At 43.5% G+C, this 26,307-nt stretch overlaps 1 long non-coding RNA gene across 1 annotated transcript in view; it reads left to right on the top strand.

The window, feature by feature from the left end:
• Positions 1-24,305, top strand: part of LOC137561156 (uncharacterized) — a 117,731-nt gene extending 93,426 nt beyond the window's left edge. Inside the window, exon 4 of the long non-coding RNA XR_011029891.1 lies at positions 24,195-24,305. This is a non-coding gene — a long non-coding RNA (uncharacterized lncRNA). The remainder of the gene's footprint in view (positions 1-24,194) is intronic.
• Positions 24,306-26,307: the final 2,002 nt, after the last annotated feature.

Genomic DNA, 26,307 nt, shown 5'->3' with positions numbered 1-26,307 from the left:
ATGAACCCTTAGTCATGTGCCATCTGTGCATGGGCACAGGGTCAGAATTCCCGGGGAGGGCCACCACATGTGCTCACTGAGGGATGACCTGATCATTATGGCTTAATACATCATTGCCAGTGCCAGTGCCTCATCTCACTGCAGCACAGCAGGTCACAGTGATGCCACATTCGTGTACTGCTCCAACACCTCCGTGCATCACTAGTAAAGGTAGCCCGTCAGAAGCCTAGTTGCTGGGAGGTTCTCCCCATCAGTCCTGCCCCCGACAGCATGGAGAAAACCACACCCTGAGTCCATGGGATGGGAGCCGAGGCAAAACGTAGTGGCAAATTTTAGCAAAGGTTAACCATTTGAGTCATGAACACAAGACGGCAATGCAGTGTCTGCAATGGACATGACCATTTACTGCGCATAAGATACAGTATTGACATTGGCAGGTGAAGGCGCCACCAATTTTTTTTCTCTGCTCAGGGCCTCCACGAGCCTACAGCCGCCCCTGCTCAGTGGATGTGGAAGCTCCTGCACTCTGTGCATGGACCTCAGAGAAGGGTTGTATTAACATGCAATACTTTTTTACTAGGTCTAATGTTATTGCCTTCCTAACTTTTTGCTATGTTTTTTTTTCTTAAAGTGAACATCCGGACTAAGAATCGACTCAGCACCACTGAAAAGGCTTGGTGTTTCTTTAACAGTTTCACAGCATCAGAACTTTGTTTCTCTTATCCAAGCCTCATTTTTAGCTGCACAGAAGAAAACTGCCCGGGCTTTTTTCCCCTGATGCTGTGCAAAGCATGATGGGATTTCTGATGTTGTTGCTCTCGTTCTGCTGTTTTGGTGCCATTTTTTTTTTTTTACATTTGGAATTTGACATTTGAAGCCTAGCGTGTGCAGCTGGGAGGGGTTATCAGGACACAGGACAGTTGGAACTGTGTCTCATGCTCCCTGTCACCTCCTTTCAACCAAAAAGATGGCAGCCCCCATGACAAAGATGGCAGCCCCCATGTATCACAAACATTTGCCTGTTCTTTTAAAACAGGGTGGATAAAACATTATATTACCTATCTATTCTAATTAACATAACTAATGTAACTTAATGACAGTATGTTTGTTTAGGCTGAAGTTCCCCTTTAAGAGAATTTGTTACTGGAGATGCTTGCCATTGTTGCTGAATACAAGATATTATTTCAATAAATGGTTCTGGTTGAAGGTCAGTAGTCAAAACTGACTGTAAGCCATCCTTCTTTGCAACTGCTCAGCCAGTTAACGTCAAAAGAAGTCAAAGAAATCTACCTGTTCCAGAGTACCTGAGACAAGGGGTCATAAAAGTTTTATACATACCTGGGGCTTCCTCCAGCCCCCTCCGCACAGATTGCTCCCTCGCCGCAGTCTTAAGCCTCTTAGATTCTCCTTTAGCAGCCTCGTTCTTTGCGGCCAGTTGAGCGTACTGCGCATGCACAGCCCGCCATGCGTGCCCACCACCATGCCATGTTCCCATCACCAGGAGCGTTCTGCGCCTGCCTTTATGCATACCTGGGGCTGAAGGAAGCCCCAGGTATATATAAAACTTTTATGCCCCCTTGTCACAGGTAAACTTTAAGAAATTAGACTTTTTTGAGGCTCTATCCATGATGTTTGACTGTGACAATAGGATAGATGGGATAAATATCTAGTGCTGGCACAGGCATGCTCCAAACTATCCCCTTTTAGGAGGGACTGTTCCTCTTTGGGAACCAAATACCTTTCTTCCTCATTTGTCCCTCTTTCAGGACTGATGTACAAATCTATGTAAATATATGTATTTTTCTCCTTTAAAATGATTTTAATTTACTCTAAACTTTATTCCCATCCTTTAAATTGATATATTTCTACTTCCAATTGTAATTATGAAGGAAAACTAATGATAGAAAGGCCCAATGTGGCTTGAGTGATAAAACAACATTTTTTGCTTATGAATTATTTGTGATATGTGTGATTAGGGGTGTGGCTGAGTGCTTTTAGAGGTAGGGCAGGGGTGTGTCATAAAGTGTTTCTCCTTCTTAACTCAAAAAGTTGGGAGGCATGGCTATAGAAATCCACCACAGTATGTTACAGGTGTTAAGCCAGGTGTCTGCTCCAGGTAATCTGAATGCAAAATATGCACACACACACACACACACACTGGCTAGCTCTCTGCTTCAAAACAGGAGCTGCAATGGTGCATTAATGGATAGATGTGTATTCAGGGTACTATCTTATTTGAAGTTTTTTTTTTTTTCGAAGACAAGATATACTATAATGTGATATCATATGGCCATAAGAGAAGTTATTGAGCTCAGGTTGCTTTACCTTCACCTGTTTTACCTTCAATTTCATCAGTTGCAATCTCTGAAACTAATGATTATTTTAACATGATATTTACATTGAAGGTAACCTTTGATTATACATTTTTCTATTGTATGATTACTTTTTACTGCCATGTTTTATAATATACTAGGCATAAGCCCGCCTGTTTAAAACGGGCGTTAAGGCTCAGCCGTGACCCCCCTCACCACCACTTTGCCCATGCCACGCTTCCCTCTAGAGCGCGCATGGCTGCGCTCCCCCTGCACCCGTCCTCCTGCTCTCCAACCTCCGCCTGCGTGACGCACACGGGCAGTAGCGCAAACGCATGGACACAGGGACAGGAGAGGACGCAGGGACACAGGAATTTATTATAAAGGGTTCTTCTGTTGTGGAATTATAGTTATTAGAGACATCAAATAGAGCCCGTCAATTAACCTTTTGGGGACCGACGTACGTTGAATCTACGTCCAGCAGGTGGTGCTACCATCCTGACTGGACGTTGATTCAACGTCCGCGCTAACGAACCGTCCCGACGCGATCGTGCACACCGGAGAGGGGAGATTAAGCTGTCATATGACAGCTGGCATCTCCCCTCAGTGATCAGCAGCCAATGTGTATGGCTGCTGACCACGTGATCACTACGATCACCATCGGATCGTAGTGATCAATTTGACAGCTGCGACGGTAGGGGGAAAGAAGAAGATCCACTCACCTCCCTGCCGATCCCGCGACGATTGGTGCTCTCCACCGCTCTTGCCGGCATCTCTGCTCCTCCCTCTGATGTCGGCACCGGGTTCCGGCTTGATGACATCATCAAGCGGCGACCCGGAACTGAGCGGCCGTAGGAGCTGAGATGCCGTAGCGAAGGGGTCCGCTGCGGCTTGGCGCTGGAGCCTGGAAGGTGAGTGATTGCTGCTGACAAGGGAGGACACCTGGCCACACAGGGGGAAGACAGCCGAGCAAGACCCTGCAGGGATCCGGCTGCCTGACCCCCCAAACGCGCCCCCCCCATTCTGCAAAAATGCCTGGTCCTGAAGGGGGGTTAGGCGGCCGGTCCTGAAAGGGTTAATATTTAAAAACAAAAAAAGCATAGATTGTTGGATATAACATGACCTATGTTATTTTGTGATCCCAATACTACCCATTGGGATCCAATTACAGTTTTTATAACAGGAAACACTTGACTTTTAATAAGATGCACAATCCACTTTGAATACACCCTTTAACAGAAGGTAATGGCTTCAGCATAAGCCTGAAGCTACAAGTAATCATAAATCCATCGAGTTAAAGTGTGATGCTATCAGTGGGCATTTACTAGCATGGATGGGTAAACCACATCATTCAATGAATATGGATTTACATGGATCTTGGATTTCCTTGTGTGTCTCTGCTGCCACTTACCTGTCTCTATGGGTTTGAACCATCACACAAAACAATACTAAATCTCTGTCTGATTCCATTTGCATTGCCTAATGTATGCAGACAGCTTACTTATGAGTTTCTAAACTATTGAGACAGGGTTATTCTCCATGTACCGAGCATGTTCTCCGGGAAATACTGCTTGTAATTGATCATAAATGATGACCGAGACACAGTCTTTAATAAAGAGCTTTTTAAAAAGAGAGGGGAAAAAATAAACATTGTTTGCCAAATGATATTTGAAGGTTTCAAAAGGGATATTTCTTTGAATGTAATGTTAAAAAAAAACAACCTATATAGCCACATATTACAAAGCAGTAATTTGCATGTATAGACTATCTGTAAACGTATTGATATAGCTAAAATAATAAATAAAAAAATTACTTTTGGCTAGAGCACTTGCGCACTGCAGCCACTAGGGCGCTCATTCAGATTCCATGGTGATGACATTTCTGCACTTCCAATCGGAAAATGGAGATCAGATTTCTGCGGAAATACCGCAATGCGGTAATTTTAGCCCAGTCTCAGAACTTGGCAGCACTGGACCAATCAGAGAATGCAGATCCAACTCAGAAGTATGTGGCCCCTCAGAGAGTGCAAAAAATGACCAAAAAAAGACTCCACGGAATAAAAAATTGGATTTCTGAGGAAATGCTGCATTACTACAATTTGGTAATTTTAGCCCAGTCACAGAACTCGGAAGCAATGTACCAATCAGAGAATGCAGAGTCAACTCGGAAGTATTTGGCCAATCAAAGAATGCAAATATTGATCAAAAAAGACTACTCCGAAATCGGAAAATGGAAAAAAGAAATAAGAAATCCGTGGAATCGATAATCAGCATTGGCAGAAATCGGAATTTCTGTGGAAAAGGAAATTAGCATCCGCACTTTGCATACCGGATGGTCTCCATCACTCTGATCCTGGACATCCATTTACACTTACTGGCCACTCTGCCTGTGATCGCTGTTTGCAACCTACTTACATAACATTCATTCACCAACCTAATGATCAGGGCCATGCAGAGGGTCCTTAAGGTGGGGGTGCTCAATATAAAAAAAGGGGCCTTAACCCCCCCCCCCTCTTCCCCCGAAATGCACAGAAGTACCAACAAGTGGACCTTTCCCTGCAGTGACTTGTGAACCCCCCCCCCCCCCCAAGCTCTCTCACTGTCCCAAACCATCTCCCTTGGCCCCTCCGCTTGACACACATTCAATCACAGAGTTGCTGGCTGCATTCAAAGATGGGAAGTCATTCAGACTTGTCACCTGCCTCTTACAGCCACCTACTGCCTACTGCGTGTACAAGGCTTTAGCATTACATGATATGTGTGTCTTAAAGTGAATCTGAGATGGGTTTATTAAAAGATTTGATACTTACCCAGGACTTCCTCCAGCCTCATGAGCACCGAGGCATCCCTCACCGTCCCCCTGTCCTGTTCGGCCACAATCAGCCCTGGTATCTGACTCAGCCGCGCCAGTTGGTCTCTTCTGTGCATGTGCAGAGGGACCACGCATGCACAGAAGAGCTGACTGGCATGACTGAGCCAGATTAACGGGACCAATAACATGCAAATGGAGGTACTCAGGAGGATGGCGAGGGACGGATTGGTGCTCATAGGGCTGGAAGAAACCCTGAGTATCAAATATTTTTATTTTGACATCTCATGTACACTTTAATCTACCAATGAGGCAGCTGTTAGTGGCACTGTGGCAGTGGCACAGCATTCTTGGTTATCTGTGACTCTCCCCTAGTACACAGCACATGACCAGCCATCACACACTGACTTTTTTCATAAGAAAAGGAGCAGGTGCTGCACTGCACTACGATTTATGCACTGCACTAAGAGGACTACTTGATGTGCTATCTGTTTCACCTTTTAACCCCCATTTATAGCTGCAGGAGTCAGAGCTGGGCCTGGCTCTACTGAGCTTCACATGATTTCTGCACAATTAGCTCTAATAGCTTAGTGGGCTGTGTGAAAAACATGCCACCTAACTATGAGGTATCCCAATTACAGAAGGACCTGTACAAGTTTCTCCTATTGTGTGCATCACAAAGCCTGACCTCACTTCCTCCTTGAAGAAAATTCCTATTGGTAGTCAGAACAGGGGTGGGACTTTAAACACACACCATCTCCAGAACAGGGGAATAGTGGGCAGGATTAGGCCCTGCACGGAGGCATTAAAGAGAAACTCCGACCAAAAATGTAACTTTATCCCAATCAGTAGCTTATACCCCCTTTTACATGAGAAATCTATTCCTTTTTTACAAACGGACCATCAGGGGGCACTGTATGACTGATATTGTGGTGAAACCCCTCCCACAAGAAAAGTTTAAACTACACAAAATTTGCATAATACTGCATCTCAATTACTATCCCTTAGGTGTCAGCAGAATCCTGCTGTAACTTTTTGTACCAATTCTCCAATCAGATCACTGTTACAAATATTGTCTCGTTATTAGACTCCTCTGCTGTTCAGGGTCACAATAATGCATTAATGAGAGGATCTATTAAGCCAATGTCTTAAAAAAACGTTGTTTTCTTTCTTTCATTCTTTCTTTCTCTCTTTTTTGCCCTACTGAACTTCTTTCCTATTCCTTACGACCAGGAGTGTTTATCACAGCCAAACATGACGTTTATGACCTCTTATGGGGAACCAAGGACAACTGAGCTACAGTCTGATTTCATCTTAAGGTGGCCATACACTGGTCGATTTGCCATCAGATCGACCAACAGATAGATCCCTCTCTGATCGAATCTGATCAGAGAGGGATCGTATGGCTGCCTTTACTGCAAACAGATTGTGAATCGATTTCAGCATGAAATTGATTCACCATCTGTGAAGCTGCCACTGCCACCGCCCCCTGCATACATTAACTACTCCGCCGGCATGTGTCCCCACTGTCACCGCTGCTCCTTCTCTGCTGGGTTCCGGCAGGTTTCACTTCTTCCTGTCCGGGGAAGTTTAAACAGTAGAGGGCGCTCTACTGTTTAAACTTCCTGTCGGGACAGGAAGGAGTGAAGCCTGCCGGAACCCAGTGGAAAAGGAGCAGTGGTGACAGCGGGGACACGCGCCGGCGGAGCAGGTAATGTATTGCCGCTAGTGTCGGTCATCAGACATTTGAATGCCGCTATCGACGCACTCCTGACCCGCCGGCGATCAAGCAAAATCTTCCACATAAACGGATCAACAGGAACGATCGATTTCGGATGGAAATCGCTCGTTCAGTCATCGTTTGCGAAACGATTTCACAGCAGATTTGATCACAGTGATTGAATCTGCTGTATATCAGTGGGAAAATCGTTAGGTGTATGGGCCCCTTTACAATTGTAAGAAACAAAGCAATGCCAATGAGAAGAAAAAGGATGGAAACAAATGGGTAGCCCAATCTAGTATTATATGTATAAACGAGAGAACAAACAAGAGAACAGATAGGGTACCTAGCTACTAAGAAGAAGTATAATAGAAGTGTAAGAGGCATTCAAAGACCATAAAAAAGTTAAGGCCCCATTCACAGTGGTGTGTTGCAGTGTGGTGTAACGACTGCTTCATAACGCAGCCTACCGAACTGCAAAGCACCACCTATGTGACATTCACAGTGCGACGGGAGCGTTGCAGTACAACCGGATGCTACACGATAATGCACTGTAAGCAGTGCGCTGACACAAAAATGCTCATATTAAGGTTTACAGTGAAGCATACTCTTCATTAAAAGGTATGCTTCGCTGTATGCGACACAACACACAGGTAACATGTTGCACTTGTCTCCCAATCCATTGCTTTGAGTTCCTGCTTTTATAGGGAACAACTTATATGTGAATGTGTACTAAAAGGGATATGACTGAGCGCAGTGGCATAGCTAAGAAGCTAGGGGCCCTGGTGCAAGTTTTACATTGGGGCCCCCCAAGCACTCTATACATAACAATTGATAAGGTGCACCAACACCTGCCAAGAACAACCACAGTGTCAGAGGTGCAAGAAGGGGATGGGGAACAGTTTGGAAATGATTACCACTACTTAGAGCATCCATAGAAGTGATTATTACCAGCACAGGACCAATAAAAAGCTAATAGTGTAGTTGAGGGAGGGCCCCGATGCGGTCACAACCTCTGCACCCCCTATCGCTATGCCACTGACTGAGCAGAGGAAGTGTTGCCATTTATCACCTCACACAAAGGTGAATGTCTGAGGGATTTTATATCTCATTAAGCTGCACCACTTCAGGTACTCTTTAGCCTATTACCATCTTAAAATGAATTACCTTGTTTGAAATAAGTGCACTGCTTTTAACCTCAGTTGGCAGAACTCGTCGTTGTACCATACATTTTTGGAATGCTTTGATCTCCCTCTGCTAGCAGAAAATACAGAGACTGAAAGCAGAAGTCCTCACACTGCCCCCTAGTGACAAGTGGCCATACATACACATCACAGCAGTACTAATTAGAAGCAAGGAAATGTAACAGATAAATAAAAAAAATGCTAAAATAAATTGGCCTGGAGCATTTGTAAGCCTCTAAATAAATTGGCTGCTAAATGGTTACAGTGACTTTGATTTCACTGTCTATCCAATTTCTGGTTAAATAAGAACAGTTTAAAAAAACAAAAACAGGACAGCATCAACCCCTGTTGCTTTTACAAAGGGACAATCTCAGTGGCTGATTTGCCACCCACTTCTAAAACCCACAGAAATAAATCACAGCCTGATGCCTAAATCTGTCAAACCCACATAAAGGGTTAGAACATAAAAAAAGGATCATAATAAATCTCTGGTCTATCAGACATCTCACGTGGATCCAGCTTGTGCAGGATTCATTATTCTGAGATTTCTCTTGCTGTGCTTTCTGAACGTTTCACACTTCTGCAGTTTAGCCCCCCCAGTGTAACTGACAAGGAGCGTGCAAGGATTGCTACGAGACGCCTCGTGACAGCTATTGTTTCTGTAAACAAAATGAAAAATAATCAGGCTCCCGTCTGCTCTCCTCCCAGTTAAATATCAAACGTGAAACCATGTTAGCGAACATGCCAGCACTTCAACTGCCACGATCAGCCTAACATTTAGCAGAACAGAAGGCAAAAAAAGCTGCTAAATCTCTCGTCAGATGTTACCATGCATTCTGTACTTGAGAGTGTAATGCCACTTGCCATGATTGGCACTGCTGGTGGAGCTTGTTTCAAGTAGAAAGAAGTAGGAGAAGGAAACAAATATCTTTCTGTTGTGTAATGACTTGCAGTTAAAGCCCTAGTTAAGCCTCTGTTTTTTGGGGGTTTTTTTATGCATATAATAGTAAACGCGCATTAACTAGCAATGCATAAAGCTTTGTGTTACACACACCTGTACTTTTTCAATGAATATATTTAAAACATGTAGCTTTCTGGGTTCAATAGTACCATTTGCTGTTAATGTGGCCCTGAACTCTTGGCACACACCAGAAGAAAAACATAGAGAAATCCACCCTGTATGTACTTAGTGAGTTTAGTCTGTCTACGGTAATCCCCCCTCATCTGGGACTAATCACAAGATACAGGGGTCTATCCTTCAGTTCAGTTGTTTTTGTGGCTACGTTTGTTATGGGTGTGAATATCATTATGGCCACACTTGTTTTATGACCCTGGTGAGGCATAGAATCCAGGAGCACCTCACTTACGTAGTATAACTTCCATAACTTTCATCAAAATCTTCATAAAAACATAGACAACATAGTAGAAACAATACTTATCGAATCCAGAAAGTAACTGGTGCAGCAGTTGGTGATAAAGCATATAAGAGGTGCGGAGGATGGTTGGTCGACAATTGCTTCGCCCCTCTATTAGGGCTTCTTAAAGACTATAATAGAGGGGCAAAACGATTGTTGACCGACCAGCCTCCGCACCTCTTATATGCTTCATCACCGACTCCTGCACCAGTTACTTTCTGGATTCAATAAGTATTGTTTCTATTATTCCAATACCCAAAGGTTAAAGATTGCGCTCCACAGCACAGCTATTGATAAAACTGTTATTTCACCAATTAATTATGAGTAGGGGATACGCTGGCTCCTCAAGAACACATATATTCTCCAAGTCCAGTTCCAATCCAATTAAAGCCGCAATCTCAATCCAAATATCCTGTTTTCCACAGACAAGGGGTATAGGATTTCCCTGTAAAAACAGACTTTCCATAGCACAATACTGCTGCAGATAAAAACACCCAGTGAGGAGCACTTCAGGACCGATGTGTTAAGCCTCCACCAGGAACACTTAGTGGTGTGGGGTACAGCGTCCCCGTAGTGGGTTACACTCACCGTGTGACCTCTTGACTCATATGCACATCAGCCCTCCAATCACCTGGGCAAGGATTCCTTAAAACCAAAACCTTCAAGAGATACAAAGCGGGTTTTGCATAGTGTAAAACCATGAAGTTTAATGGCTAAAATCTCCTGCATACATTCTGCGTACCAGATATAAAGGGTAAAAAGCGCTTATCTGAAGTGTCAGCTACTGCCGTGGCCGAATCCCACTGCACGCTCCAGTCTCCGCTCAACCCACTTCCTGGTTTGCGTCCCACGTGACTCCAAGCTCCGCCCTACGCGTTTCGTCAGAATGTCTCATCAGGGGCTGGAGTCACATTGCAAAAAGAACGCATTACATACTCCCTCTGTGCCCGCCCACCCCCCACACGTCATCTGGTTACAAACATTGCAAGAATCAGTGTGACGAGACCTATCTCGCCCACCCCAACCTCCCTCACATACATATTCATGCCCAACTACTACTAACATAGCAGGCAATGGGATCCCTGCGCCGGTCCTGCATAATTATTAAAACAAACATAATTGCTACCTATTCCTATAGTTAATTATTTCATCCTAACAATATACAATATTCAAACCCTAAAGTGCAATACATTTCATCATAACAATGTACATATTCCGTGCAACTATATCCCACTGTTATACCTCATACTGTGATATGCACAATACCCATAATTAATTCATATTCAAGTGCCTATTACATACATACATACATATATAAAGTGCATATTCCATATATATATATATATATATATATATATATATATATATATATATATAATAGATCACCCCATTTCCAAATACAATGCATTTACTGTATATGCAAAGGTTACTTTATAGCCACACCTTATTAAAAGGTGTGCCCACCCCTCAAATCTCACCAAAGTATAGAATTAATCCCACCGCTATATACAATATATACCCCACCCCTCCTATCAGTGCCAAGTTTTAACCCACCCCCTCATTAATATTTTTATCACTTAAACAAAGTTCTAGTGCACTCATCCTTCATAAATACTGTATATTTACCCATTTGACTAACCATCAGGTAGTCCAATGTATGCCTGTTGTTTAACCATATTGTGCTTTATTCTTCATTAAAGGGGAACTGTAGTGAGAGGTATATGGAAGATGCCATATTGATTTCCTTTTGAACAATACCAGTTGTCTGGCTATCCTGCAGATCCTCTGCCTCTAATACTTTTAGCCATAGACCCTGAACAAGCATACAGCAGAGCAGGTGTTTCTGACATTTCTGACAGATCTGACAAGATTAGCTGCATGCTTGTTTCTGGTGTGATCCACACTACTGCAGGCAAATAGCTCAGCAGGGCTGCCGGGCAACTGGTGTTGCTTAAAAGGAAATACATATGGCAGCCTCCATATACCTCTCACTACAGTTCTCCTTTAAATTTCCCTTATACACCCTTCAACTGACACTTCTCATGCACATCTACCACCTACTAGTGTTCAAAATGTATATAGCACTGTTTCTATTATGTTGCTTATATTTTTATGAAGATTTTGATTAAAGTTATGGAAGTTGTACTACGTAAGCGAGCTGCTCCTGGATTCTATGCCTCTTGTTGAATACTATGCTATAGGTGCTTAACCAGATGTTGCACCACTTGATAAAGTGTATCATTGTTATCAGGCAGATCAATGGTGTGCACTCACTTTTGCTCTATATGTGGAATTATGACTCTTGTGAGATGGACCCCAAGGGTGTGAACATTGTGGAGCCACATCAAAGTTTTGCTGAGGGGCCCCATCATCACTTGTAGTTACGGCCCTGTAAATAGCATTTGTAGGATAATAGCAAATAACAGCAGCCTTAATAGAACTAGTTGATGCATTTTTTTTCTGAAATCACCTTGTTGGTCAAATTACAAGGGGTGGGGCACAGACTAAGCTTTTGGAGAAGACTGCAACCTCCAGCTTTGAAAGTCTGTGGTTCAGGAAGTAGACATCCTTCTCACCAGCTATATTAAACTTGACATCATCAACTCATCAAGGAACGTGCACACGGTTAAAAGCAAGATTTGACACCGAGTGCCTACCAGAACTAGAAAAATATTTACTTCTGTTGGGTGACAGATATTTAAGAGGAACTACTTTAATTTTGAGAATATGTGCCTGAAAGGAGATCCATGCTGTCAGAGATGTATCAGGCTTTGCTATTAACCCAGGGGGAACTGAGTGGCAGAAGAAGACCATCCACATTTGAGTTAGGACCAGTTCATACAGGCACTGAACTGCATCACATGATGATCGTGGCACTTGTTGCTTAAGCCAGGGCCGAGCCTGGGCGGGTGCTGCGGGTGCAAGGCACCCAGGCGCCTGCCTCTGAGAGGCGCCGCCCGGCCCCGCTCGCCCGGCCTCGCTCTCCCCCTGTGGCCGCCGCTTCAAGCTCCCTCCCTCTAGCTGCCGCGTCAGACCTCGATCAGGCGGGCGGGCGCTAGGACCTAGCACGCCGCACTGATATGCGGAAGTGACATCACTTCCGCATATAGAGCGGGTGCGTCCGGCGCCCTTTTCCTGGTCGGGTAGCCCGCTGATTGAGGTCTGACTAAGGGCTGCTGAAAGGTGAGGGGGGAGCGGAGGAGGGAGCGGCGGCGGCGGGGCGCGCTCCTGTCACTCACTAGCTATCCTGGGCACAGATACCACCTGGCTACCTATCCTGGGCGCACATACCCCCTGGCTACCTATCCTGGGCACAGATACCACCTGGCTACCTATCCTGGGCACAGATACCACCTGGCTACCTATCCTGGGCACAGATACCACCTGGCTACCTATCCTGGGCGCACATACCCCCTGGCTACCTATCCTGGGCACAGATACCACCTGGCTACCTATCCTGGGCGCACATACCCCCTGGCTACCTATCCTGGGCGCACATACCCCCTGGCTACCTATCCTGGGCGCACATACCCCCTGGCTACCTATCCTGGGCGCACATACCCCCAGGCTACCTATCCTGGGCACAGATACCCCCTGGCTACCTATCCTGGGCGCACATACCCCCTGGCTACCTATCCTGGGCGCACATACCCCCTGGCTACCTATCCTGGGCGCACATACCCCCTGGCTACCTATCCTGGGCGCACATACCCCCTGGCTACCTATCCTGGGTGCACATACCCCCTGGCTACCTATCCTGGGCGCACATACCCCCTGGCTACCTATTCTGGGCGCACATACCCCCTGGCTACCTATCCTGGGCGCATATACCGCCTGGTTACCTATCCTGGGCGCATATACCCCCTGGCTACCTATCCTGGGGACATATATCCCTGGCTACATATTCTGGGGACACTGTCTGTTTGTCATTATGTGCATTTACTGGTGAAAATCTCTCTTATGTGCATTTGCTGGTGAAAAGCTGTCTTCTTATGTGCATTTGCTGGTGAAAAGCTGTCTTCTTATGTGCATTTGCTGGTGAAAAGCGGTCTTCTTATGTGCATTTGCTGGTGAAAAGCTGTCTTATTATGTGCATTTGCTGGTGAAAAGCGGTCTCTTATGTGCATTTGCTGGGGAAAAGCGGTCTCTTGTTATGTGCATTTGCTGGGGAAAAGCGGTCTCTTGTTATGTGCATTTGCTGGGGAAAAGCGGTCTCTTGTTATGTGCATTTGCTGGGGAAAAGCGGTCTCTTGTTATGTGCATTTGCTGGGGAAAAGCGGTCTCTTGTTATGTGCATTTGCTGGTGAAAAGCGGTCTCTTATGTGCATTTACATGGGGAAAAGCTGTCTCTTGTTATGTGCATTTACATGGGGAAAAGCTGTCTCTTATGTGCATTTAGTGGGGAAATTTTGTCAGTAAAAGTAATCTTTTGTCAGTAAATTTTTAGGTATTTGTCAGTAAAAAAATAACGTGAAAGGTTGGTAACACTGGCAGGCTGCGTGGCGCAACGGGAAAGATACAGGCAGCCCACCTCACGCTTGGGCTTGGCGGGGGGAGGAGCCTACGACAGCGAGAGTAGGGTGGCCGCAGGCAGCCATAAATACGCAGTGTGTGACTGCGTCGCACTCGCAGAGCCTCTCAGCCTGAGTCAGTCCAGAGACTAGCAGACTCGCAGGAAGCCAAAGCCAGCCAGGAGCAAGCCCATGGAAGAGGGGTAGGAATGGGGTATCACATGCAAGCGGAAAGAGGTGGAAGGTGTGGGTGTGATTAGGCAGGACACTGGTGTGGTTATGTGGTTGGGCGCGGTAAATTTAACCACTCCCATAGGCGCCAGAGAAAATCTTGCACCCAGGTGCCAGGCACCCCAGGCTCGCCCCTGGCTTAAGCACTGTCTGTTCAAATGAATGGACAGCTGTTGGTACAATTGTTTACTGTCAGTCATTCAAACACCTTGCTTGATCCACCATTTCCCATTGTCTTGTTTTATCCTGGACATTACATGTAGCCTCCAGGTTCAGCTAACCGCAGCGCTTACATGTCCCCATGTGGGGGTAAAAAGATGTGACACATTCGATGAATGACAGGAAGGTTGTCAAATGCGTTTCTGTTTGCTAGAAGAAAAGCATTTGACTGAGAGGCTGGGCTGCTGGTGCTGACATCCCTAAATTGCATATTAGAATGAAAAAGCAGACTCTAAAATTATTTTTTTCAGTGTAAACTTTCACCTCAAAGTGTCAGCAACATTGCTATAAGCATTATTTACCAGGCCATGTTCAAAGGGAAACAAGCACCACTGTTTTTTCCTGGTTTCTAATAGTTATAGTAGCTGCCATGCCCCCCTCCATTTCTAGCTGCCCATTATTTATCCAAGGGAAAGTGTGAAGATACCATATGCGACTTCTGAAAACTCTTTGAAACACAATGTTTTATCTACCCCTCCCTGTCGATGAAAGCTTTTTTTGCTCTGTGCCAATGTGTGCAATACAATAATTACATCAGTCCTTCTGCCTGAAACTCCTGCAGTTGGGCCGGATTCAGAAGTAGGTAATAAAACCCTCTGCTAAACTTTTAATGTAAAAAGAAGAGGTAAATTTGAAGTTTTTTTAATTGAGGAGCCACATTGTTTGCATACATATTTAATGTGCTATTGAGATAGCCTGGGTAGTAAAAATGGTGCTCGGTTCACTTTAATGTACAGTCACCTGGATTCTGCCATGCAGAACAATCATTCGTAATATTTTCAGCCAAAAGTCGCAGTCAAGCAGTGACCGTTCATGCAGGTTTGTTTCAGCTGAGAGGCATGCACTATCCTATGGAAAGAGGCTGGGAGGAAAAGGCAGGAGATGCCATGAGACAAAACAGGTGGCTGAAAATATCTGGCACATCCGATTACTTGTCACTTGCATTATGTCAGGCTGAGCAGGCAGAAATGTGTTTAAAGACATCAAAATTACTCCCAGAATGATTACAAATGATTTAAAGCCTTCAAAACGTTGATGTTTGCACACCTTTAGTTCAAAAAAGGAGCAGCCACTGTTGAGATAAGCACAGTCTCTTTCCCAGACAAAAATACAGCATCTGCACCATTATCCCTGAGTCTTAATAACCAGTTTAGTAAAAGCTCCCCGGTCTTCTGTCTGTATTGCTTAGCAAAATCAGACAGCTCTGTGTGCGTATAATCTCTTATCTCCTCCACCTCGGTGTCCTGAATAGTACAAAGTAACCCACTTTCCTGGCCGCTTTCCCAATTATACTGTCTTTTAGTGTGTCGAGGTAGGAAGCAGTCTGAAATCTTTCATTTGGTTTGGTTATTCAGCATTAGTCAAATAACCAAAAATGTTGTCAATTATCAATTACTGTTACGCAACTCAATCAAATTATTCTCCTTATGCTTTTTCACATTGGCAGCTACTTTCGGTACATTCAGTGCCATTTCGGTACACTTTGCTTTATTTGTAGGCTCTTCTATACAGCAACATGTCATTTGAACTTTAACTGCTATAAAGATTGTCTCATTTTGTAGCCATTTATAAGCAAGCAAAGCAGGTAATTTGCCCCCCCCCCCTTCAGTAAAATGGGCGCCCTATAGCTCATAATGTTAATTGTAGCTATGCCATTGTACAGGTGATAATTATTGTTATTATAGTAATCAGGCACTGTGGATGTTGGTGGAAGGCCGGAAGGCATTTTTATTAGTAAACGCAACGCTTATCATGTCAAAGATTGTAACGTGGGAGAAGGGGGGGGGGGGTTAGAGTTAGGCATCATCAATAGAGGCAGGGCCACATTTAAGTTATGTTAAAGAGACTCTGAAGTCTCATTAAAATCAAGTTTTTATATTAAAATTGTCTTTAACATAATTGCCCTAACAAAAACGCTGCATCCCCGCAGCTGAACTCTAACTAAATCCCCCCTAACTCCCTGGAGCACACTGCGGGGAGCACTTCCGGGAGAGGCAGAGCTTTCAGCTGCAGCTCTGCCTCTCAGCGCGTCTATCAGCGAGGATCGCCGCCTCTGCCCACCCCTCTCAGTCTTCCTTCACTGAGAGGGGCGGGGGAGAGGCGGAGATAGACGCATGTAGAGGCAGAGCTGCAGCTGAAAGCTCTGCCTCGCTGGACAGCAAAATCCACAACCAAGAAAGTTGTGGATTTTGCGAGGGGGAGTTAGGGGGGATTTAGTTAGATTTCAGCCACGGGGATGCAGCGTTTTAGTTAAGGCAAGCATGTTAAAGACATTTTTAATATAAAATCTTGATTTTAATGAGATAATGTTTTATAGCCGGTATGTACATATGTGACTTGTACTAGGCCTTTAAACCCTACACTTTTTCTTTCATCCATTCTGGTACACATAACTCTACTTTAGGGGTGGCCCTTATCATTTCTTTGACAGTGTTACATAATAGCCAAAACACAAAATGGGAATACCAAGAGATGAAAGGGGCCCAGTTTATCCTTAACCTGATACTGCCTTCATTTTGGGAAATGTTTCCTCCTTACTAGTAAGTTACTACTGTCTGTTATTACCTTCAATGCAACAAGGCTTCCACAGTCTGATGTCAGTACCTAGGTGCTGACATCCCACTCTTGGGGGGGGGGGGTCACCACAATATCAGCCATACAGAGCCCCATGATGATCTATTTGAGAAAATGTAAAGATTTATCATGGGAAAGGAGGTATCAGCTACTGATTGGGATGGCGTTCAATCCTTGGTTACAGTTCCTCTTTAAATGTAGGTAGCAAATCTCAGGAAGGAGGTGCTTGGGATGTGTTTCCTGTGTGGGTTGCTCAAGTCAGAGAATACACTTTTCGCTCTGCATGTATTGTATGCTGGATGTCACTGTTCATTTCCGTGTCCAATTTGTTCCATGGGGGACAGTGGGAGCTGAAAGCATAATTGCTGATATGTGGCCAAGACTGGCACTGATCAAAGGATTGTTGGGCTTTAAAATTTGTGGTTACACATCTGCAAGAAACTAACTTGAAAAAATATAAAGCGTATTGTCTTGAGGTCTTTCAAAAGCAAGAGCCGCTTTTAGTGTAGTAATTTTGACAAAAAATAAAATAAGGTCTACAGAATGTATACTCAGAGATAGAAGACAACCAGCCACAAGGTATATGTAGAATGAAAGCCCATCCACACTTGGATTGTAAGGTACCAATTACTATAATCTCTCGATCCTCTCCCCTTCTCTGGAACACTCTCCCTCAACACATCCGCCACTCATCCAGACTTGCTGTGTTTAGGCGCAATCTGAAAACTCACCTCTTCAGGCAAGCATACTCTCCTACCTAGGACACTGCCCACTAACCACCATTTCTACCACTCCACTTACAGCTTCTCTTTACCTACTGTCCTATACCTTAAACATTTAAACTGTAAGGCCTTCTGGCCAGGGCTCTCCTCCCCTTTTGTCTCACTATGTTGTGTAAAGGGTGTACATACCTCCCACCCCTGTGTAAAATATGTAGTTAATTTGTTCACTGCTTTAGCTGTTCTACCCTCTTGTCTTGTATCAACTGTTGTATTGTATACTTTGTGTTGTTATACCCTGTATGCTATTGTACAGTGCCACAGAAGATGCTGGTGCTATATAAATTAATAATAATAATAATCTCACTCCGAAGGCTTAGCAATAGGGGAGCGTAAAAATGATGAAAGGCTTCAAGTGGATGTCAAAACAATAACTATGAAAGTAGTTAATTAGTCCAGGAAAATATAAACTCAAACTCAAGTAAAAGTCTACAAGAAGGTACCAAAGAAACTCATAAAGTCATTAAAAACAGTGTAGAAAGAAAAGGTGGTGAACATATCTCATGTAGGGAAAAGACCAAATGTTAGGTAAAAAAAAATGTTTATTGGACACAAAAATGCGTTTTGTGGGAGACACCATCTATTGTGCTAATGAATAAATGGCAGTTAAATGTGTTGTTGTAGTAGAGGTACTCTGCTCTGATTCAGCAATTCATTGACACCTTAAGAGGACAATAACATAATGAATACTGTTGCTTACTTTTTACAATATTCACGTATAAATTATTTAATCAGTGTTTGCCCATTGTAAAATCCTCCCTCTCCTTGATTGACGTTATTTCCCACAATGCAATGAGGTTTATAGACAGCAAACTGGCAGGACCATGGTCATGACATCACAATGTGGGGGGAGTTTCACCACAATATCAGCCACACAGATCACCCTGATGATCTATTTGAGAATACACTTAATCATTTGTTTAAGTTCCTCTTTACACTTTGGCCTGCAAAAAGTGGGTTTATCCCAAAAATTAGTTGTTGTGTCCAGTAAACATTTTTTTTTACCTACAGTGTGGTCTTTTCCCTAGATAAGATAAATCCACCACCTTTCCTTCTTTTAAAGTGATTTTATAAAGTGCTTAGCCTTATAGCCTTTTACTTAGGTTTGAGTTTATCTCCTTCTGGATAAACATAGGAGAGTTGGAATGTGATATGTTTTTTACTTTTGTAGAATCTACAATACATTTCAACTGCAATTGACAGGATTCCCCCAATATCAGTGTTCTTATTATTCAAAGCTATAGCAAGTAATTTGTCATTAACTGATATCAGTTTTAAATGGCTAATGCCATCCCACAGATATGATCTTAAATGTCAATTATAAATTCAAAAAAACAAAACTCTTTTATGGCACTAATTAACTGAAGTAATTAATTACCATAACTAAAGCACATACTTCTAAAACTAATTAATACAGCATTTTATTTTACAAGTCCAGCATGGATATGGCAGGAACAGTGTTTTGTTTTTAACTCTCCTTCTGTCATCTTGAAAAGAGCCAGTGTGGGCTATGAGAGTACTTATAAAGTATAAACAAAGGGACCTCTTTATATAAAAAAGAGAGGAAAAAATAACACGTTTGACTGTTTAATAATGCCATATTCCTTAAATGAGGATCAGTACTATGAATAGTGTACTGTAAGCACCATAACATGACAATCTCAAGCTCCAGTCACAGAAAGAGAACCCGAGGTGGGTTTTACAAATCCTAATTGCATACAGAGGCTGGGTCTGCATATAATGCCCAGCCTCTGTTGCTATATTATATCCCCCCAGGCACCCCCTGCGCTCTGCTATGCCCCCCAAAGTAAACTGCCATGCTAGCGACACACAGCGTGTCATCAGCAGGCTGTTTACATGTATACTGTCATTCTCGCCGCTCCCCCGCCTACTCTATGTCACCTCACTAAATAGTGTCCTACTGTGAATTCAACTTTATTTATATAACATTTTATTCATTATCCTGCCTGGCTTTCTATTAAGATCGCCAGGCTGGCGACCGGACGTTCTTTTTTTAATAAATGAAAGCCCACTAGAGGGCGCTCCTAATCCGCACTTCTGATCGCCTCTGGCGATCAGAAGTAACAAGAAGGGCCGCGATGAGTGGCCCTTCTTGTTTAGCTTTCCTCGTCGCCATGGCGACGAGCGGAGTGACGTCATGGATGTCAGCCGACGTCCTGACGTCAGCCGCCTCCAATCCAGCCCTTAGCGCTGGCCGGAACTGTTTGGTCCGGCTGTGCTGGGCTCGGGCGGCTGGGGGGACCCTCTTTCGCCGCTGCATGGGGCGCATCGCCGTGCTGCAGCGGCGATCAGGTAGCACACACGGCTGGCAAAGTGCCGGCTGCGTGTGCTCCTTTTTATTTGATTGAAATTGACCCAGCAGGGCCTGAGCGGCACCCTCCGGCATCTCTGGACGAGCTCAGCTCGTCCAGAACGCTCAGGAGGTTAAGTAATCTACATTAAAAATACAATATGTGTTCATAAATACAACTACTCATTGTTATAGACTATAGTTTCTTTTTTAAGAATGGCTCTTTAATTTTTATGTGCCCTTGATTTTTGTGAAGTTATTTTCCTGAGCATGTCCCCTGCAGTTAAATAATAGTAAAAAAGAAAAGCTCTGAAAACACATAGCTCTTATTCAATCTTCTTTTTCTCTCAAGTTTTCTCCTAGGAGATTATTGTTCATCTTCTGTTTAAAATGATGTTACAGCAAACAGCAGTCTGCAATTCAAAAAAAATTACCAAAAATTAGGTGAAAAAGTACTGTCAAAATCATTCTAAAGCTGTGTACCCACATTGCGATTTTACCAACGATTTTCCTGATGACCGGCAATTTGTTGAGCAACGAGCAGTCGTTTCCATGTACTCACGATGTTAGTACAGAAGCACGATCATGCAAACGTAACTTAGCATCGTTTGGCTATATCAAGTCACGGGCGGCAGATCAGATCTTTAAGATCCCTGACGACTCCATGCAAAGTACCGCAATCACTTCACTTCCCGTTCACACCCGTCATGTAACGTTGCATTACGTTGTAAACAGGAAGAGGCGAGGAGAAAAACCGGAGAAAAAGTTAATTGCTTATAGGCCACTGTCTCATTACCTGAAGAAGTCAAACATTTTGGAGCAATACATACTCTTCAGTGTGGCATTGTTGATAATTAGCATAGCTTGCTTCTGGGCTGGCTGATGCCAATCCTATACACTGATGGACATCCTTGGTCTGGGTTAGTCAGTAACAGTAAGAAGAAAATACATATGTTTATGACGTGAAGTCCTTCAGGCCACTCATGCTGTGCATGAGTAAGCTGTCAACGAGCTGTTGTTTTGCTGTAGGGACAGCGCTGGAATAGGGGAAGCTCTGGATTATGCAGAGGTTTCCCTCTAATGAGGTGAGTACCCCTTTGGGCCACTTTTTTCCTTTAACATGTTACTTCAGTAAACACTTCAGATTTTTATGCCCAGTCTCATTTATCTTAGCAAAGGTTGGTTTATTTGCATGCCAAGATCTACAGGTACCTCTGCAGACCATCTGTCCTGCTGCCTCAGTCTTTGCTCAGCAATTCCCGTATCCACTAAACATGTGCTGAGTAATGTCCAATCAGAAGCCTTTAGTGGGTATAGTCCAGCTAAAGTTTTAGCTATTCGATAAACTACTTGAAGGCAGTTTCAACTTCTGAGAACAACTTGACATAGCCAGTATGTTAGGCTGGGCGAATTAGAGTTTGAGTTTCAGGAACAGTGAATCCATTATGGAACAAAGCTGCTCTTTTCTTGGAAAATGGTATGAGGAGTATAGAGGCTTGTTCAGTTGTTGAGACTTCTAATGTAATGATTCTACCTACAGTCCTTCGTACTCCTGGACACTTTCAAACAACTTCTTCAGCAATGTTCTGTATCTTACATGGAGTTGTTTAAAAATGCCTTTCTTACTTACAAAGAAATCATATATACAGGAAGGTTATTTTTCTTGTCTACGGCAGCTCTTCAGCCTAGCTGAGGCAATTAATACTACCAATAGGCATGGAAAGGATTAATAATGTATAGATGCTATTTCTCAAGAAGAAGACAAGTGTATACAATTCCTAGCTCTTTACCAAGACCTAATTTGACAGAAAGCAAAAGTATATCTCTGGAGTCTTTTAAGTGTTTTCCTATTCATTTTTTTAAAATGAGAAATTACCAGATATTGAGGTTACTACCAGTTTTCCAAGCCTAGGTTTGTTATATTGAGGACTAATATGTTTAACCCTTTCAAATCCAATTTCTGGATCACCCACGACCCCCCCCCCCCCCCCTGCCCAGACCTTACTGATTTCCGGTGTCCAGGAAGGACATGGGTGATCCAGAAAATGCTACAGTGACAGGGATCTGGAGGGTATCTACCTCCTCCCACTAGAGCAATGTGGTGACACGGCATCAGGGGGAGGTGTCAGGGCCATCGGCGCCATCCTTGGATGCATGCCAGTGTAATTTCTTAATTACATTGAACAGAGTGGTGATGGAGGGGACGGCAGTGCCAGATACTTAGATCCACATAAGATAATGCAATGCTGGAAACTCCAGAGGCGTTTGACATCCTGCTCCAGACCACTGCCTATTCATGGATGGGAGCACAGCAGCGCACATCTCTTCAACAAGCCCTTGTCAAGGTTCAGGGGGTCCCAGGGCTGGAATGGCAAGGTGAACGGGTAGGGGGAAGCAACTGGATCATCCAGAAGCATCCTACTACTGAGGTAAGTACCCATTTAGGGCACTTTTTTCCCTACAGGTGCGCTTTGAACTTAAAGAGGAACTGTAACCAAGCACTGAATTCCATTACAATTAGTAGCTGATACCCAATAGAAAGACAATACAAAATGATCATCGAGTGAACACTGCAAGTTAAAATACTCAATATGAAATATTATGAAAAGGAAATGATTATTAAAGTGATTTGACCTACAGAACCTCCCTATTGATTAGTGAAGCTGCCCATTAAACTAAGGACCCATTGGGAGGCTTTTACAAGGACAGTCAAAATACTCCCCCTGGAGCTTAACCTGCCTGGTGGTACGCAGTTTCTGAGGCTGCGTCCGCGGGAGGGATTTTTTGAATTAAATTTGCTTTAACCTTTGTAGCTAGCACCAGGCTAGCTACCATTGTCTCCCAAGACCCCAGCACCCATCTGATCCCCCCGATCGCTGACGATATACGTTATCTAGCCGCAATCCCGCGAGAGCCGCAGCCTCCCCAATGAGCTTCAGTCATCGCTATGGCGATGATCGGACATGACGTCTGACGTCATTGACGTCATGCGCAATCCTAATCCTCCCCATAGCGAAGCCTGGAGCTGATTGGAGAGGCTGCATCATCACGAGATCCGGTGGGGGGTACGTATAACAGCGGTGATCGGGGGCAATCAAAAAAGAACGGAGGGACTTGGGGGACGATGGTAGCTAGCGAAGTGCTAGCTATAAAGGCTAAAGCAAATTTAATATAAAAAATCCCTCCTGGGGCAGAGATATCCTCTGCGGCGGCTACCCCGAGTTTAGGTCGGGGTCACTGCCAGGAGGGTTAATGTATTAAAGAGGAACTGTAACCAAGGATCAATAGCCCGTAACTTTCCCATGAGAAATCTTTACTTTTTTTTTTTTTACTAGATCATCAGGGCCCAGGGGTGTCTGTATGTCTGATATTGTGGTGAAACCCCTCCCACAGTGTGATTTCAGAACCTAGGTCCTGACAGTTTCCTGTCTGTGAGCCTTGTTGCATTGTGGGAAATTATAACTGTTTCCAACTGCCAAACAACCATTATCTCCCTCTATGCGTATGTATATCTATAGAAAAAAAAAACGTTTAAGCCTATTGCATTGTTAGTAGGTGTGGTTATAGGTAAAGGCAGTTGGTGCTGTCTATTTTTTTCTTCATGTCTGCCAGTAGTGAATGATGACCTGCAGGCTGATTGTGGATCAAACAATATGAACAAATTACATGACAAATATCAATCATTTCTTGATCTGTCTTCTATTTTTTAACTTCTCACTTTGCAATGTAATGATTTATTTTATCCCCCGTTTCACTAAAGTTCTTCTTTAAATGCAAAACAAAATACAATGTGTGTCTGTGTGATGCATGTGTGTGTGTGTGTGTGTGTGTGTGTGTGTGTGTGTGTGTGTGTCTGTGTGTGTGTGTGTGTGTGTCTGTGTGTGTGTGTGTGTGTGTGTGTAAGATTTCTAACGATCTACAATAGTAAGTAATTATATTATATGAGGCTATTGCAACCATTCCAGTACAAATTACATACTCAGAGATGAATCTGCTAGCCTGAATCTACTGGCCCACTCTACTGGGACCATTCTTCACAGACACCTTCAAAATTCAAGAGCCCAGTAAAAACACAATCAGAGATGATACCACAGTTTCCCATTTGTGTTTTTTTTTCTTCTTCTCCTCAGTGATCAGTCAGCTTTATCTCCGAAGAAAACCATCGTTCTGATGAAAGCGCTGAGCGGGTCCTGCTGTTCATCCGTCATGATGCGTACTTTATCAGCTGCTGTTAATCTGGAATGTGAAACCAATAAATGTATTATAGAGTAGCCAAGCAGTTCTTCTCCAAGATTGATAGATTGAGATGCATGGCAGTGTATGATAGCTCTACCACATGGCTTTTGCAGCTTGCCATCAAAAGGTCAAAGATTCCGATAAGGTATTTATTAATTTTAGTTGGATGTAGACAAGTACAAGTGTCTTGCTTGTACTTATTGAACATATAGCTGTCTGTACATGTCTGTCTGCAGACCCGGAAGATGTAGGATAAATGTGAGTAGGAAAGTCTCATTGGACGGTAGCCATGTAGAAACCAATAACGGAAAAACAAACAAAGGCTTGAAGGATCACTGGTATTGACCTGCTCTAGTCTTCATCACAGGGTGAAAATGAATTGCTGCAAGCTGTGATGTGTATTAGTCTGTTTCATCCACATATAATGCTTTAGATGTACAGCAATGCCAGTGTGAGTGAAATCATCTGATATTCAGGGAATTGGGTAAAAGGTATAGGAGAAGGATAGCTGGAAAACATGGTGTGGCATTAGGAGGAGATGAAAAGTTAAGCAACGCTTAGTAAGGGGTGGAGAGAGCAGACACATAGGCCACTTTTCTTGAAGTTCTTCTAAGCTGTGGCAATTAAATAGATTGTTTAGAAAGACTAATAGACAGATTCAGTGCAGATTCAGGGCAAACATAGGCAGTATAAAAAATGCACATCTAAAGGGAAATTTGGGATGTTTCTCTGCTGTCTCTGCACAGAGAAAATGTATCAACTCAGGCAGCTTCTCATGTTATCGCAAGCTTTAGTTTGGGAAAATACCGCATTTCTATCGCAACTGTAAAGATTTTTATGAATTAGCACACAAAAGTCTAAAATACAGAATGCGGTATTTTCCCAACAAGATTTTTTCCCTGCACAACCTTTTCTGAATTGACCCCAAAATAAACATACACACATCATACTTTCCTCCCACTTTTCTGTTAGAGTTTAAGTATTATATTTAAGTATTATATGATTGAATTCGTAGGCCTCAGTTACTTTAACTGAGGTAAGTTAAAAGACTTGATTTGCAGAGTATACCTTTAAAGAGGATTTCTAGAAGCACTGAAGAACAGTGTGGTTCGAACTGTACAAGGCTACTGTGCAGACAGATAGGCAGTCTTGTTCTGTAAACATCAAGCCAAGTACAGTAAACAAAGTTATTCCTCAGAACAAGATGACTGGTGCCTGAAACATGGGATTTCCCAGGCTATGCGCAGAAAAGACTGTGCTTGTCATGATACCACGGGGTATCTCACGGGGTCTTAGCCAATAGCAGGCAATGAGTTAGTGATCCATCCCTGCTCAGATGATGTCACATTTAACTCTTTAGAGTTTAGTATAAGAAGAGATAACGAGCTTCCGAGGGGGGCTACTTCTTTTGCTGCTTCTGACTTCTGGCTGATGACTCCCACCCTTTACTCTTTTTGTAATGTTTTGTCATATTATCTAACTGTATGCTGTATTTAGTCCTAAGTGCCACGTAGTATAGATGTAACGTAAGAGAAAACCTGGTTGCCATGCAATGGAACCAAGAGCTGCAACGCAAAGAGGACTTACTACAGAACAATTGTTTCGCTGTGTAGAGATAAGCATCTGTATATCTGTTTACTGAATAAACTCCTGAGACTTTGATGACATCTAAGAAGTTCTATCTCCTATGCTGCTTGCTGTGATGAGAGTCAAGTTATTACACTTCCTGTGATATGGTGCCGAACGAAGGTGTAGTGTTGTTGCTAATAGCAACCAACGTATAGATTCTTACATTTCCCTTTATGACATGTGGTACCTCTGACCACTTCAGATCTCCTACATGACAAAGCCTATAATTTATACTATCAGCATCCTGTCATACTAACATACTAGCTATTACATTATGTTTTTCTATTATATGGTTTACTTTGTCAATAGGATAAAGGAAACCTTTCACACCAACATACTGTCTTAATCAAGTTTTTATATCTGTTATAGGATTTACTG

This window comes from Hyperolius riggenbachi, chromosome 3 (assembly GCF_040937935.1).
Source record: "Hyperolius riggenbachi isolate aHypRig1 chromosome 3, aHypRig1.pri, whole genome shotgun sequence".
Lineage (NCBI taxonomy): Eukaryota > Metazoa > Chordata > Amphibia > Anura > Hyperoliidae > Hyperolius > Hyperolius riggenbachi.
Note: the sequence above shows the minus strand (reverse complement) of the source record. Positions and strands in the feature narration are given on the sequence as shown.